Raw genomic sequence first — 17257 nt, forward strand, 5'->3', positions numbered from 1 at the left:
TAGTGAGCTCAAGAGTAACCTACATAACATAGAAAAAAACAGAACAAAAATTAAAAGATACTTGTTTTGCTGTTACTTAATTAGTATCGTTGTCTGCTCATTTGTTCTTTATGTTTTTTTCCTCATTTATATACTTCTAAATAGCATGGAATAAAAAGTTTGCTAATCAACTATCTCAATTTTGATCAGCATATCTGGCCTTTGGGACAAAATGATATGTTTGTATCTGTCTGTCTATTTCTATACTTGGAGGAGTAATATGACTTCATTTATTAAATGAGAGAAAGCACAAAAAATCATAAGCTGCTAATTCCTGTGTAGTCTAGCAATGTGCAGCTTGTCTTGGGGAAGTTTGAGCTGTGCTGTGTTTGCTATACTCCACTGCTATGTACTGTCTTTCAAATACATCCTGAGCATTGCGTGTTTTCTCAATCTATATTTTGATGACAAATCCAAGGAATGGGTAGGTATTGATTACCTTTATTTATTCCTTTCCTTCATAAAAGTGCTGATCCTTTTGTGAAACTTGGCTGTAGAAAGAAAGAAAGGTCCTGTTCCCATCACTCCACTGAGCATGCAGAGCAGAAGCATGCACTGTAGTCCTGTGGGATGTTCTCTATGCTGTGAATGTATTGCTCTGATTGGTTAATAAATAAAGTGCTGATTGGCCAGTAGAGAGGCAGGAAGTATAGGTGGAACAAAGAGAGAGGAGAATTCTAGGAACAGGAAGGCTGAGTCAGGAGATTCTGCCAGTTGCTGCAGCCATGAGAAACAAGATGTAAAGGACCAGTAAGTCATGAGCCATGTGGAAACTAATAGATTAATATAAATGTACTAATTTAAGACATAAGAACTAGTTAGCAAGAAGCCTGAGCCATTAGGCCAAACAGTTTAAATAATATAAGTGTCTGTGTATTTATTTGGGTCTGAGTAGCTGCAGGCCTGGGTGGGACTGGAGATAACTCCAGCTACAGAGTAGTCATTTGATTACAGATCTTGAAGGATTTAGAAGAAGGTGCCCAGCAAGAAAAGGAAAAGATAAAAAGGTTGTTGTTGTGTGTGGTATTGTGTTCCCCAAAATATTGTGCACCCTAATAAATTTATCTGGGGTCAGAGAAAAAAACAGCCACAATATTAAACACAGATAGTAGGCAGTGGTAACACACACTTTTAATACTAGCATTCCAGAGGCAGAAATCCCTTTGCATCTTTGTGAGTTCAAGGCCACATTTGAAACAGTCAGGTATGGTGACACATACCTTTAATCCCAAGAAGTGAGCCTTTAATCCCAGGGAGCGATGGCAGAAAGCAGAAAGATACATAAGGCATGAAGACCAGAAACTAGAAGCTTTTAGCCAGGTTAAGCTTTTAGGCTTTTGAGCATCACAGTTCAGCTGAGAACCATTTGGATGAGGACTCAGAAGCTTCCAGTCTGAGGAAACAGGATCAGCTGAGGAATTGGTAAAGTGAGATAGCTATGGCTTGTTCTGCTTCTCTGATCATCCAGCATTTACCCCTGTAACTGGCCTCAGATTTGATTTTACTAATAAGACCTTTTAAGATTCATGCTACATCTATTGTTGTTAATTTAGCTACATCTTGTTTTCATATATGAAGTTTGTATTTGGCCATTGAGAAGGCACAAATAGGAAAAGTCAGGTGGTAAAGCATGGAAAATATGTTTTCTGGTCACAGTGAGAGGGAAAATCATGCAAAGAGAATCTCATAATTGCTAAAGCTAAAGAGGATCTGGAAAATCACCTGGCTCAAATTGGGTGTTCAGTAACAGCACTCAGCAGGGATAGCACCAAGAATCAACAGATGGAACTACAGAAAGTTTAAAACCTTCTGCACAGCAAAACAAAACTCAAACCCAAACCACTGCAGACTACCAACAGAGCAAAAGTATCACCCACAGAATGGAAGAAAATCTCTTCAGTGATGCTTCAGACTTGGGGCTAATGTCTAAAACTTACCAAGAACTATAAAAATTAAATACCAAAGTAAAAAAAAAAAACCTGCAAATAAAGATATACAGAAGAGGCCATTTTGCTGCTCCCTTTAACTATCATATTGAAAGACTGGTGCCCCAGAAAAGTCTGAAAACCTGGGAACAGCCATAAGAGGAACTTGTCTCCATGTGAAAGGTTTACAGCTTGTCAGACAACTTTGCAGGAGAGACTAGAGCTGTGACAGGAGCGGGATAGGACCATACTTTGTCCAGATTTCTTACTTCCATGTATTTTGACTTCTACTTAAACCTTACTTTTGTGTTATGACCCTAAAGATACACTTGACAGTGTAGAGGTAGCAAGTTCCGCTCACCTGACTCTGCCTCCTGAGTGCTGGGATTAAAGGCATGAGCCACTGCTGCCTGGCTAAAAGCCCTATCTTAAGCACAGATTTTAACTCCTCCATTTTCTTTCAGAATTGTCCCAAATTACATCCTATGTCAGAGAGAATTCCTCTATTCAAAGAGATAACTTTGTATAAGGTGTCTGAGAATATTTATTAAATAAAAGAGTTTCAAGGAAGTCAATGATGTCGGCTCAAAACAGAAGTTTAGAGATGAGGGACAGGAGAGAAATTAGGGCAAATGCAAACTTCAGGTGCTGTGTCATGGAAACATCAGGAATATTACAGACAGATAATGACTGTTGCTGGGGTGTGCCCTGCTGTGGATATCACTCTGTGTAAATAAAGTTCTGATTGGCCAGTGGTCAGGCAGGAAGTATAGGCGGGACAAGGAAGAGGAGAAGGCTGGGAAGTAGAAGGCTGGAAAGACACCACCAGCCGCCACCATGACAAGATGTAAGGTACTGGTAAGCCACGAGCCATGTGGCAAAATATAGATCAATAGAAATGGGTTAATTTAAGATAGAAAAAGTAGATAACAAGAAGCCTGCCACAGCCATACAGTGTGTAAACAATGTAAGTTTCTGTGTGTTTACTTGGTTGGGTCTGAGCAACTATGGGACTGGCGGGTAAGAGAGATTCGTCCTGACTGGGCCAGGCAGGAAAACTCTAACTACAGTGCCCTTGCCACTGAACTATACTTATGAACTTTATATTCCCTTATGTGGTCCTAGGCCTCCTCTATAGCTATATAATGTTCTTCTAATAACTTTTAAGCCAGTTAGGATGTACAGCTTTATATTAGTCACTAAATTTATAATTACTTTAAAAAATCATTTAATAGTAGTCATAAAGTAGATAAATATATTTCTGTATACTTTGTGGAAACAGTCATCAATAATGAACATATTTTCTGTGAGAAAATGAATTTTGCATACCAAATTGGCTTTTTGAGAAACTTCTGCAGATAATTCATTATTCATCACTTAGTAGTTTCTGCTCTATAATCAGCGCACACACACACACAGAGCAAGAGACAATTTACTGCACAAAAATAATGCCTTTTACATTTGCAGAAATCCATGACTGCAAAGCTTGTGAAAGTTGACATCATGGTCACATTGTTAATCAGTGGCAAAGAAGGTGTCAGTAAGAGTCATTTTCTTCAAAGCTTTTGAAAATTGACTGTAGATGGATGTTTCCTGTCCTGGTCACCTGTTCCTGAATACCTAGCAGTCACTTCTCAAATTATCACACAGAGGCTTATATTAATTATAAATGCTCAGTTGATAGCTCAGACTTGTCACTAACTAGTTCTTACAAGTTAAATTAACCCATTTCTATTAAGATCTGTATTGCCATGTGACTCATGGCTTTCTGTCCTCTGGCATGTCTTGCTTCCTGGGCAGCTGGCTGCCATCTCTCCTGACTCTGCCCTCCTTCCTATCATTCTCAGTTTGGCTTTCCCACCTAAATTCCTGCGCAAATACTGACCTGTCAGTGTTTTATTAACCAATGAGAGTAATATATATTCATAGTATAGAAAAGGATTGTTCCACAATAGTTGACATCATGGTTACGTAGATAATCAGTGGCAAAAGAAGGTGTAAGTAAGGGTCACTTTCTAAGGCCATATTCTACCTACAGCAAAATAGCTCTCTTCTTTAGATCTTACCATTTTAGAATGCTTTTCTGAAAATAAATTCGGAAACAGACAGTTGTAGAGCAGTTCCCACTGCATTGTCTTTCCCAGTTCACAATGCTCTTGGTAGCTGTTGGGTTTGTATGTGTCTACAAAGTGTAGGAAAGCAAGCTTATATTAGTAAGTTCAAAGGTTGCATTTTATTTTACTACTAATGTGAAAACCAATTTTAAAGCACAACTCAACTTGTTTTATTACTCTCAAATGTTCCTCAAGAGCATTTCACAAAAAGGAATTTATTGTTTTTCATTTTTGCATGACTTCTACTGAAAGAAAAGTTAGTGTGATAGCTACTCTTATGAGATTAGCATTTGACACGTTTAAGAAGGAAGTAAACACTATGGGAATTATTTGGAAAGTTTCAAACAGGAAAACCATGTAGTTCAGCTCCTGTTTCATTAAGGAAAGTTTTAAAATTAATTAATTAATTACATTTTAATGTGTATGGGTCTTTTGCTCACATATATGTTTGTGGGCCACATGCATGATTGGTGCCTATGGAAAACAGAAAAGGGAAGTAGATCCCCTGTGTGTGTTGAGAACTGAACCTGTATCATCTGGGAGAGTAGACAGTGTTCTTAACCATTGATCCATCTCTCCAGGAGCTTCAGTTTTCAAACAATGGTGCTGAGGATTACATGCAGAGTGGAGACACAGTGCAGGGCTCTGTGTGTTAGCAGTGGTGACATGAGTGGGTAGACTGGGAAGTCCTCCTTCCCAAGAAGAATTTTTGGAACTTATGATGAGATGAAAAGGGAAGTGAAAGATAATTCTAAGCAGTCCAAGTGAGTCACAGGAAGATAAAGGCTGCTTTCAACAATAATGAGAGTATGTTTGAGAAAGAACAAGAATGGAGAGAGATGTTTGTGTGTGTGCATAAGGCCAAAAAGTTGAATAAGTGTTCCAGGCTGATGATATATGGCTCCATGTAGTTCACACAAGAATCAATGTCCTTTCTCTCATAAACTTTTGCAGTAAGTTGAAAGGTTAGGAAATTGTGCTGAAGTTCAGATCCAAGATTTGGTGAGGACAGGCGAATTCTTGGGAGGTGGAATGAGAAGTGTGGCTTTCAGTGCCACAGACAGCTTTGGGATTCCTGTAGTACACCCTTTACTCCTTGCTCACTGATTCCCTTATTTACCCAACCGCTCATCAGGAAGGTAACAAGAAGAAGCAATGTGCATTATTTTCTCGTTAGGCAGAGAAAGACAGAGAAGAAAGCAAATAATAAATCCCTTTATTTAATTTATTAATATTCTAAAGTAGAATAAATATAGCTCTTTAAAAATTATGCATAGTGTATACCTGAGGGAATTCACAGTTTACCTACAAATTTTTGAATGTCTATAACTAAAATTTTAAAAATACTACTTCACAGTTTGAATGTTCTAGGTCTCTTCTTGTTAAATAGATTATTTTATTTAGTTTCCTCTTTTTGCATCTGGTTTTTATATGAATTTCCTGGGATTCCATAAGAAAACACCACAAAGTGGCTTAGAACAAAAGAATGCATTGTCTCACAGTTTTGGGAGCCAAAAGTCCAAAATCACCCTCCCTGAAGGACAGCAAGAGAAGGAATGATCAGATGTCGATTTCCAGGCTTGTGGCAGTATCACTCCAGTCTGCACATCGCCCTCTTTTCAGCTCACATCGCCCCTTCTCATAAGGACAGCAGCCATATAGGAACAGGAGCTCATGAAATGTTTCAGGTATTATTTCTCTGTAACCAATCATACCTGCAGTTTTCTCACATATGAGAAAGACCACAAACTAAATTGCTGAGGGTCAGGACTTCAACATAAGAATTTGGGGCAGTACAACTCATCTATATTAGTATCACAATGTTGTTGGTGTCATGTGATCCCCTAAATTTGGAGACAATGAGAATAGAATTTTCCCATTTCCATAGCTCCTGAGTTGAAAACATGAATTTACAGCGACCCCTTTAAACATAAGCTTGATAGGCCTTATACTATGAGGAAAACAGATTTTTTGATTACTTGTTAGGTCTATAACTGTAGTTCAGGTCCTGAAGTAGCATCATAATAATCAAGCTTATTATCAGGCAGGGAAAAGAAAATGGAGGTCAACTGCAGTAGTGCAGAAGTGGGGCCAGGTGCACAATCACAATGTAGTTGAAACTTAGGAAGTAGATGTCAGGGTGTAGTGCTTACAAGCAGAGAGGAAGTATCAAAGATACTGCTGCTGTTTAAATAAGAAACTGAGGGGGCTTTTCCATGTTTGAAGCCAAATCCTGAGTCTTTATCTCCACAAATTTCTGTAAAAGTAGGAGTCATGTAGGAAATCTGAAAACATTTAAAAAAATCTTATGATTGCTCTGTGCAGAGCCTTCTTTATCATGGAAGTACCTTGTGGTGTCTCAAGGTTCAATCCTCAGGGAAGAAAGTAGGGCCAACATCTGTTCGTTAGTCAGACACACACACACACACACACACACACACACACACACACACACACACACTAAAAATAAAATCTTTAAAGTTGCCAATCTTAAATATAAGAAAAGAGCAGAGATATGAGTATATGCCATTGTTCCTAAGGTATTTGAAAAAAATTATACAGATTCAAAGCTATGGATAAAACTAAGATATAACTACAATGAAAATGTGGCAAGATCTTGCATGTGTAAACAAAGACACTACATGATAAAGGAAAAAGAACAATTCAGGTCCATAGTGTTTATGTGAGGCCCACTGAAGATAACCTGTCACTGAAAGGTTAAAGGGATAATCCTGGCAGAAGAGCCATGGCTCTTTATTGAAGGGCTATATTGCTGCTTCTGTACAAAAAAGCAATATCAATAGTCTATAGAATTCACTCCCTTCTCAGCAATGGCTACACAAACTTTAAATCTCATACAGAATAATGTTTGTCCTTTGGTAAAGGAAATTGGCCAATATATATGTATATATAATTGAAAAGTAAAAGTCTAAGCTGAAGAATATTTTATATTCTTTTTAGTTGTGAAATAGAAGGAATAATATCCATGCTCTGTGGAAAATGCTTTGATTCTAAGAACCCCATTTGATATTGGTACCAGAAACTTGGCAAATGGTAACAAGGTCATCAGAGTGAGCTAATGCCATGATGCTTCAAAAGAAGATGGTGTTACTGACCTTAGGTACAGGTTCTGAGTGGCTTGGACAATTAACCCCTCTCAGAAGAGAGATGCTTGGTGGGACTTAGGTGGAATACTCACCAGGGAACTCAGAGTCAGACATCCACAGGAATAAGCAGGAGGACTGTGCTACAACCTATGGGAGGAAAGTAATACATTCCTGGGTATTTTCTTAATTTGTTATTGAGCTTCTGCTTATTACCTCATGTCCCAAAGAGCAGGGAAGACAACAACACAGACGAGAAGATCTTTCAGGCTGAGAGTGGGATCCTTTACTTAGTACCCTGCCAAGCACTGTCACTATACCTATGTTTTTGTTCTTCAAGTCAAGTAGAGCTTTCAGTAAGCCATGGCTCTGCATATGTGGTAGGAATTGCTTTTTCCTGTACCTAAACCACACCTGATCAACAGAAGTCGAATTACTTCCTTTGGCACTGGATATGTTCCCTGACCTCAGCTAAAGACTTCTCATCAGCTCATCTAGTAAAGTTCACTGAAGTCATGTTATCCTAACATGCCTGTACTGGGTGGTTTTGTATGTCAACTTGACACAAGCTAGAGTCACCAGAGGAGAGAGCTTCAGTTGAGGAAATGCCTTGATGAGATCCAGCAGGAAGACATTTTCTCATTTAGTGATCAGTGTGGGAGGGCCCAGCCCATGGTGGCTGGTGCCATTCCAGGACTGCTGGTCATGGGTTCTACAAGAGGTTGGGCTGAGCAAGCCATTGGAAGCAAGCCAGTAAGCAGCTCGCCTCCATGACTTCTGCATCAGGTCCTGCCTCCAGCTTCCAGCCCTGTTTTAGTTTCTATCCTGACTTACTTCACTGATGAATAACAATGTGGACACATAAGCCAAATAAACCCTTTCCTCCCTAACTTGCTTTTTGTTTGTGGTGTTTTGCTGCAGCAATACGAACCCTAACTAAGACAATGCTTCAAGGAAAACCTATGCCATGGTTCTCATTTTGTAATTTGCAGAACTCTTAAGGAACGTATAAGGTCAAAACTATTTTGTAATGCACATTTTCTCTATTCACTGTGCTGACATTTGCACTAATATTTTAAGGAAGCAAACGTGGTATTTAAAGTCTCTAGCATCTTATCATAAATCAGGGCAATGGCAATTAGTTCTTTACCATGACTCTAAACATTTAATGCTAATATCACATAAAAGTCCATTCCATTTCTGGATCTGAAGTACATCTTTTAATTTATTGTGAATCAAAGAATAAATGTAAGGCATATTCACTGAACATTGAAACTAAACATAGACTCACAAAGAAAGGCATCTATAATCATTTGGGTTGCAAGATGAATAAGCCATTTATCTTCATGTGCATATTTTCTGTTTGAGACAATGACTGACAAATAAACCATGAGTATTTAGACTTGAGTATTTGTCACACATTTCCTCTGAAAGAACAGAGTAGGCCTGTCAGTTCAAAGAAAGGCAGAGTTCAATGTGTATTGCAAATGACAAAACATGAACTTTCAAATGAGCATTAGTAATTTGAAACACTTTATAAAGACCAATATAAATGTAACAACTTCATAACAAAGAGGCTTTTAATATGATCTGTGGTATTAAGGAGCAAATACTATGCTGTAAAATAAAATGTATTAATATTTGGGATATTTGTATTACTCAGTAAACCAATATTTGCTAATATCTTATGCATGACATTACCATATTGCCCCAGCTGTTTTCTCACTGATGTAACAGAATGCATGAAATGGTAATTTAAGAGGTCAGGGGCACTTTGACTTCTGATTCTGGAGGCTGGGAAGTTCATGAACAGAGCACCAGCATTTTCTTGGCTTCTTCTGAGTGTTTCCTTGATGAAAGCTGGAAGTTAAATTAGGTACACATAAAAGAGACAAAACTCAAAGTCACTTCTCTTTATAGGACTTCCTTTTGATGGCAACTATCCATTTTTAAAATAGTAAGAACTCACTTGAGGAAGGCAGGAATACTCCAAAGACAAATCTCTCCTTAGGACCTAAACAATTCTTATGAGACACATGCAATTTGAGAATGCCTTCTCAAACCATATCACCCACAATGTTTGTTAAAAGACTTACTCAAAATGCAATGGATTCTAATTAAAGAATACAAAAAGTTATTGAAATAATATCAGTGTGACAGTATAAATCATATTTAAGCTCTCGTCACTGGCTTGGCTTTCTGTCATGTCAGAGAAGGTCTGTGGTTATCCTGAAATGATTATGATATATTCCTTCATTTTCAAATCCTGCTTGAGATTGGATTTGTTTTTCATATATTTTATTTATTTATTTATTTGTCTGTTTTTAGACATAGTACCACTTTTACCTCTGACTGGCCTGGATCTCACTACATAAAGTGGGCTGGCCTTAACTTCTTGGCAATCTCCCTGCCTTAGCCCTTAAATGTAGGGATTATGCATATGAACCACTGCAACAGGTTTTCTTGATACATTTTAGCCAAATAATATACATGTATATATAACTCACAGTAATTTAAAAGATGAATAACTCAAAGCAATTCATATATATATATATATATATATATATATATATATATATATATATATATATACTCTTTTCTATAGTTCCACTCATTAAGAAATTATAAAATTATAAAGTAATACCTTTTCTAACTTCTTTTATTTAAAAAAATTAAATTGTGTTTCATAAAATGTCATTTACAATTAATGTGTTTATTATTAACACCCAAAACAAATTAGTGTTTTCTTTTAAATCCATCATCAGTTTTTCTTATAACTTGATAAGCATAAGTAGATGGGCAAGGCACATAGAGACCTTAATAATCTTAAAAATAGTAACACAAAACGAAGAAGGAATCATTGACCTTAATAAGATATAGAATTTGTATTTTTCCATCTAGAACAAAGAAAAATGACAATTATAGACAAAAGAAGCAGAATACAATAGAATCAAGAAATAATAAATATTTCAGATAACTTTTTCTAGTATTTAGCTGGTTCCTTCCACCTAAGATGAATTTTTCAAAATAAGTCATATGAAAACAATCATTTTAAGATTTGCTTTTTCTTAGAAGCAGCATTATGTCACAAAAATTTACTTATTAAAATGCACTGAGTAACTGTCACACTCTGGCGAGACAAATATTAGATGTGTCTTAAGCTGTGCATAACAGAGTGCTCACTGCCCTTGGATCCATTATCCTTTGTTTTCTTCTTTTTCTGACAGTCTTAGGAACTGAACTCAGGACCTTGCTTCCCACAATTGAACTACAGCTTCAGCCTTTCCATTTGAGGGACAAGGTTTTACAGCAAAGCCCAAGCTGGCCTCGAACATGTGATTCCCCTGGATCTACTCCAACAATGCTAGATTCCAGGCCTGTCCTCCACATCCCCTCCATTATCTGTTTTGTAGTTGAATGAGTTTTAAAGAACATGAGTCTGATTTTGTCCCTGCCAATCAAAGCAAAGCACTGATGTATTATCTACCCCCCAGAGCTGATGTGAAGGGAAAGACCCCTGCAATGTGTGTGGCTCTTATCATCTCACTTTCCATTATGTGTCCTATTCCTGTATTCTCTCAATAATCCACACTTTTAGGGGGAATTCTTTTTCTATTTGTTTGTTTCTTTTCTTTTATCTTGTTTTGTACCAAATCTTCTGAGTTTCAACCCAATATTTAAGTACATAGATTTTGAAAAAGATTTTATTTTTACTTCTGTGTATGTATGTGTGTCTCTGTGTATGGCTTTGTGCACGTGTGTCTAGTACCCATAGAGACCAGAATAGAGTGTCAAATTCCCTGAAGCTAGAGTTCTAGACAGTTGTGAGACATGTGATATGAATACTATGACCTGAACATGGGATCTAAAGGATCATCAAGTGCTCTTAGCTGCTGAGCCATCCCTGCAGCCTTCAAGTTTACTGATTTTATATTTATCATATACCGTATTTTTTCTACTAATGTACAATATATGATGAAATCTTATAATTTACAATGTAAAAGACAGAGACGAGTAAGATCTTCAGGGTCATTAGGAGGAAAGGATTAGCCTGTAAATTCCAGTCTTCTGATCTAAGGTTTCTGATAACTCAGTGCACTAATGTGGTCAGAGAGATGCCCATATGCATCTAATATCTAAAGCTCCATGATCCGTCTGTTCAGAACTTTGAGAAACACATTACCAACCTAGCTTTCTAGTCCTGCTCCATGTGAAGGGCACCGTCATGTCATTCAGCATGAATTTTAATCTCTAGAAAAAGTGCCCTACTTAAAACAAAAAACAAAAAACAAAACAAAAAAAATCCAAAAAAAACAAAAAACAAAAACAGAAAAACCATATGTTACATTATAATCTATTTTACTTTGAATTTCTTCTACCTAAACTAAAAGTGTTACATTTCTTGATATTTGGTCACAGTCTGGTGCTAATCAGCCTTTAGAGGATGTTGGTAGAGACCAACACCAGTTGTAGCTCAGGCACTTCCAGAGCTCTTGTCACTTACCACACTCTGTGAAAACGTTTGGAAAGTTATAACTCTAAAGTAAATAATGTAGACTTACTTGCCGACTTTTTTAATTATTGACTCTTTTTACTTTATATGCTATGTTATTCAAACCAGATGATATTATTCATTATTCAAATCATATGACATGCATCATTTTTAATAAAAATTATAAAAATAGCTGGGAAGTGGTGGTGCATGCCTTTAATCGCAACATTTGGGATACAAAGGCAAGCAAATCTCTGTGAGCTTGAGGCCAGCCTGATCTACAAAGGGAGTTCCAGGAAAGCCAGAACAACATACATAACCCCTGTCTCAAAATACAACAAAAATAAAAAAAAATGAGAAATTGATGTAGAATTACATCTAACACCTACCACCTACTATTTCTTCATTTTAGCTTAACCTCATCAGAATAGAATAACTGTTCTTGTGACTTACTATTGTAAATATTTTCTTGAGTTTATTTACATATTAATTTTATGTATACTTTGGATTCTTCAAAAGAGGGTGAATGATTTAGTTCCCCTGCAAAACTGAAATACTTAATTATTCTCTTTTCTTCATATCTCATAAAGCTGAGCTACAATCTGATATAATAGAAGCACAGTGACCAACACATGAACAATAACCTTGAGTTCAGTAAAAGATAAAAAGTGATAAAAAAAATATGATGTAATTTATTTTCTTTTTGTAGAAAAATGATGATGGTGATGATGATACACTAAATTTTATAGTTCTTGCAAATCACCATTGTTTGGTTATTACAGTGTTTTTATTCACCTGAGTTGTTGAATGTTTGGTGTATGGCTCCCATCAGTCAATGCTTATGCTTTAGAAATTGGTTTAAACACCAGCTTCCTGAAGTAATAGTTTTGGTTGTTTTTGTTTGTTTGTTTGTTTGTTTTTTCAGAGAAGTCTTACTGCTCCTACCAGTTTGGATGTTACTTATCAGAATTAAGTGTGAAAGAAAATGAGATACAAAGATGGTCTGTTTGTAGGTATATTACAATTAGAGTATGGTGGTAGCTATCCCAAGATAACCCAAAAAACATTTAAAGTACAAGATAAGCATTAGAGCTGTAAAAGAAACACCAGTTTGTCTGAAAGCATCCTCCTCTGGAAAATGTAAGTCCCTGATGAATTCTGACTTTGAGCTGCCTACATCCTTCCCATATCTTAGGAAAAAGGAAATGCTGAAGAAGACAGTTTTTAGAAACAGAATGGAAATGTAAAGAACCATGAGCCCATGTTTATGCTACAATCACACTGGTAAAGAAGGCTGCTGTATGTACATCAAATCACACATCTCTGTAGATGAATTTCTAAATGGTCTTATTAAATAAAAAACACAGAGCCAAATATAGGGGTGAAAGCCTTCGAAAGATCAGGGAAATGGGCAAAGCCACCAGCCAACCTTACCTTAACTCTGCAGCTTCTAAATGCAAGTTACTTCCTGTCTACCCACATCTATATACCTTGCTGTTCTACCATCTGATTTACTCTCTGTCCAGCTACATCACTTCCTCTTCCTGCACAGCTCTGTCACTTCCTGTCTGTCTGTACAGACCTCCAGACCACCATGATTAACTAGTGTTGGAATTAAGGTGTGTGCCACGACACCTGGCTCTGTTTCCAGTGTGGCCTTGAACACACAGAGATGCTGCCTGCTAAGTGATAGGATTAAGGGCATGTGCTACCACTGCCTGACTTATTTGTTTGCTTATAATGGCTGGCCTTTTTTTTTTCTCTAATCTCAGGCAAGCTTTATTTATTAAAGCACAAATAAAATATCACCACATATATCATATTTATCTTTTTCTTCACTTCAAGTGCCTGTGACTATTTATTAGTTCAGATACTCTGGCTTGCTAAAAAGTCACCTTCTCACAGTTCTCCTTTCAGGCTTAAGCTACTGTGAAGGATAGGAGGTAAGAAAACCAGCATTATATTATCAGCTCTCTGCCATTTGAAGTGAAGGACTCATCTCTTGCAGACTCCAAGTGAGCAGAAAAACAATAGTCCTAAATATTCTCCTGCTCACATACCAGCTCTTGTTGACAGTTATGATCCTAAAACAAATGCTTGCAAAATAAACATTGGAATAAGCACTCAGCCATCCAATACCGTTCTGAAGCACTGGTTCTCAGTTGGAATGAAAATTGTATCTGTTAAATTTGTAGTGCATATTCACCAATTATATATGTTTTTCGGGCTAATAGTTTTATTTTTTGGCTAGATTTATTAGCTAGGCAGCATGCAGAGTCACAGAGAAACTATAAAAATGATTTGTCTAAGGAACTGTCTGTTTAAAATTCTATCAATGCAGCTCCATGCTTGCCATGAATCAGAATGAGTCTCACAGCTTCTGGTCATGTGCTCATGAGGCATGAATAGTGAGTGCTAGGTTCGAAATCTGCTGCTACTTCATCTCTGGTTTGCAGAGGCTGGAGTTTGGAGACCATAGCATGATCTGGTTTGTGGGATCTAAGAATGCCCTGACAGAAAACATGCTTTTGAATACATAATTCATAGTCTAAACTCCTATCATATAATAGACAAGTCTCCTCATGAATCCTTCTCACTGGAAAGTTGATGTGTTTATATGATTTTTAATTTTTTTAATTACTATTTCTCTCTCCCCCTCCTCCCCACTCTCTTCTCTCCCCCTCTACTTCCTCTCTCCTTTTCTTTTTCCTCCTCCCCTCCCTTTCTCCTCTCTCTCATCCTTCCCTCCCTTTTCTCTCTCTCCTCCCTCTCTTTCTTTCTCTCTATCTCTCTTTATTCCTTCTTTTCCCCTCCTCACATCTTTGTCTTAGCTACTATCAAGGTTAGGGCTATTTGGTTATGATGAAAAAACATGAACAAAAGCAAGTTTGGGGAGAAATATTTGGCTTCTGCTTCCATAACATAGTCCATCATTGAAGGAAGTCAGGACAAGAACCCAAACAGGGAAAGAACCTAGAGGCAGGAACTGATGAAGAAGCCATGGAGGAGTGCTGCTTACTGGCTTGTTCAGCCTGCCTTTTTATAGAACCCAGAACTATCAGCACAGGCATAGCTACATCTATAATGGGCGGGGCCCTCTCAAATTGATCAATAATTAAGAAAGTGCTCTACAGGATTGCTTACAGCCTGATCTTATGGAGGCAGTTTCTCTATTGAGGATCCCTCCTCTCTGATAACTTTAACTGCTGTCAAGTTAACATAACAATAGTCAACACAGTATGTGTATTGTTCACATGGGTCCACACATTTATGCAGAGGCTAGGATTGACATCAGATGTCTTTCTCAGTCATTTCTCTGCCTTTTATTTAAGACAGAGACTCTAATTGAGCCTGGAGTTTATTGATTTAAGCTGGCAGGATGCTAGCAAAATCTTCAGAATCCACCTGTCTCTGCCTTTCCAGCAACAGGATTACAAGTATGCACTGCCCATGCCTAGCTTTTTACATTGCTGCTGGGGATATAACACATAAGAGAAAAATCTTCTGGGGTCACAGCCCTAGACAAAGCACTGTCAGTAATTAAAGAATGCTAAGCCTGGGATTAAATAACTTTCCATAGGGAAGAGACCCCTCAGTTTGTTAACCAGTACCAAGTGGTCAGCCCTGGTGTCATATAAGTAACGTTATATAGATTGAGCAGGTTGTATTTATATAGGAATACACACACAGCAGTTAAAGAAAAAGGTCATGAATTTGAAAGAGAGAAATTGGGTTTCATGGGAGAGTTAGGAGTAGGAAAAGGAAGGGAACTATATTTTATTTTAAAAATTAAAAACAATAGATGATGCTACAGTACTTTTTTACAAGTTGTATCTTCACTTACTAAAAATATGCAAAAATGGACAACCTCTCTGTTATAGCATGCTGCCCTCTGAGTATAACTGTTATTCTATCATTATCCGAGTAGCTGTGACTACTTGCCAAAACTATCAAGATCATGCTTGTTAACCTTCCCTCATAGAAGAGGGTAGGGAGAGGCTCCATAAAACCTCAACAGAGATTCTGACCCCTCCTGCCACATCTTGCTCCTAGCTATTTATGATTCTGTCCAAACTGCACATGGTCTCAGGGTCCCAGGAGGTAGTATGGTATATACAATGTGGAATATTAGCTGAAGGGAAGACTCCACTTATACAGCCTTAGAGAACTTGTCATCCATTCTGCAGTAAAACTATTCTTTGGTGTAGCTGTTTGGGGGTCACCAATGTTCCTGTAAATAATCACTTTGTAGACTGAAGTTTCTTAATCTGACCTTGTCCCATATGGGCAACAGCTGTTTTTATAAAATAATAACATAATCACTCAGAGGCTTAATATTAATTATAAACTGTTTGGTCTATGGCTCAGTCTTATTACTAGCTAGCTATCACATCTTAAATGAACCCATTTCTATTGATCTATGTATCACCATGTGTCTTGCAGCTTTACCTGTGTTCTATTGCATCTTGCTCCCCTGGAAGTTCAGAGTCTCTGTCAACTCCACCTTCCTTCTCCCTGTATATCTCTTGGGTTTCCTGCCTGAGTATAACCTGTCTTACCGTAGGTCAAAGCAGTTTCTTTATTAACCAATAGTAGCAACATATATTCACAGCATACAGAAAAACCATTCCACAGCACTTCTCCTTTTCTGTCTAATCAAAAAGGGAGGTTTTCATTTTAACATAGTAAAACTACCTATAAAAAGAAAGTAATCAAGCAAGAATTACAGCTACAATATCTAGTCTTTGTATTTGGCAAAATTAAAGAAAATATTTTATCATTTATTCTATATTTGTGAGTCTAAAGTTTCATATCTAATTTACCTTTTATCATAGCCAAGGAAAACTGTAATTATAACTATCTAGTCTTCAACTCCAGTAAAGACACCAGAATAATATTATCTTAGTAAAGAGGAAGTGCATTGCAAGCAACTTCCAAAATACTAGAAATGACAGAGACATCTGGCTGCCTGGACAGTCACCCAAAATTTGTAATGTTGTTACATCCATCTTCAGCCTAGAGTGTCTGACAGACTTTTCAGTGAAGCAGGAAATCTGAAGGATTCTTCTGCCTATTAGCAAAGTTCATCAGTTGCTTTTCCCTGTGTCCTGAAGAATGTCTGGCAGTTTATTCTGTGAAGCAGGAACCTTAAGTGTCATCTTGTTTTATTTTGGCAAATTTCAGTGATCACCTTCCTATGGGTCCTGCATGTCCAGTTTATCAAGCAGTCCAGGCAAAAGCAGTTTCTTGTCCAAAAGGCTAGCCTTTTCAACATTGTAAGCAGACTTCATACCAAGTTTATTTGATGCCCATCATCCTCTTTGAAGGAGTAATTGGTATTGCCAGGAGCAGATGTGTCTCACTGTCCAGAAAAGTCTAAGTCATTAAAAAAACACTTTAAATACCATATTCTGTTGGTCTTTGAAGTGTTTAAAGATTACCTATCAAATTAAAATATATCTTTGTATATCTAGAAAACTTAACTAGGGGGTTGGGGATTTAGCTCAGTGGTAGAGAGTGCTTGCCTAGCAAGCACAAGGCCCTGGGTTTGGTCCTCAGCTCTGGCAAAAAAAAAAAAGAAAA

At 37.3% G+C, this 17257-nt stretch overlaps 1 pseudogene; it reads left to right on the forward strand.

Moving 5' to 3' along the window:
• The first annotated feature begins 5634 nt into the window (after positions 1 to 5634).
• Positions 5635 to 17257, forward strand: part of LOC118577410 — a 31354-nt pseudogene continuing 19731 nt past the window's right edge.

This window comes from Onychomys torridus, chromosome 2 (genome assembly GCF_903995425.1).
Source record: "Onychomys torridus chromosome 2, mOncTor1.1, whole genome shotgun sequence".
Classification (NCBI taxonomy): domain Eukaryota; kingdom Metazoa; phylum Chordata; class Mammalia; order Rodentia; family Cricetidae; genus Onychomys; species Onychomys torridus.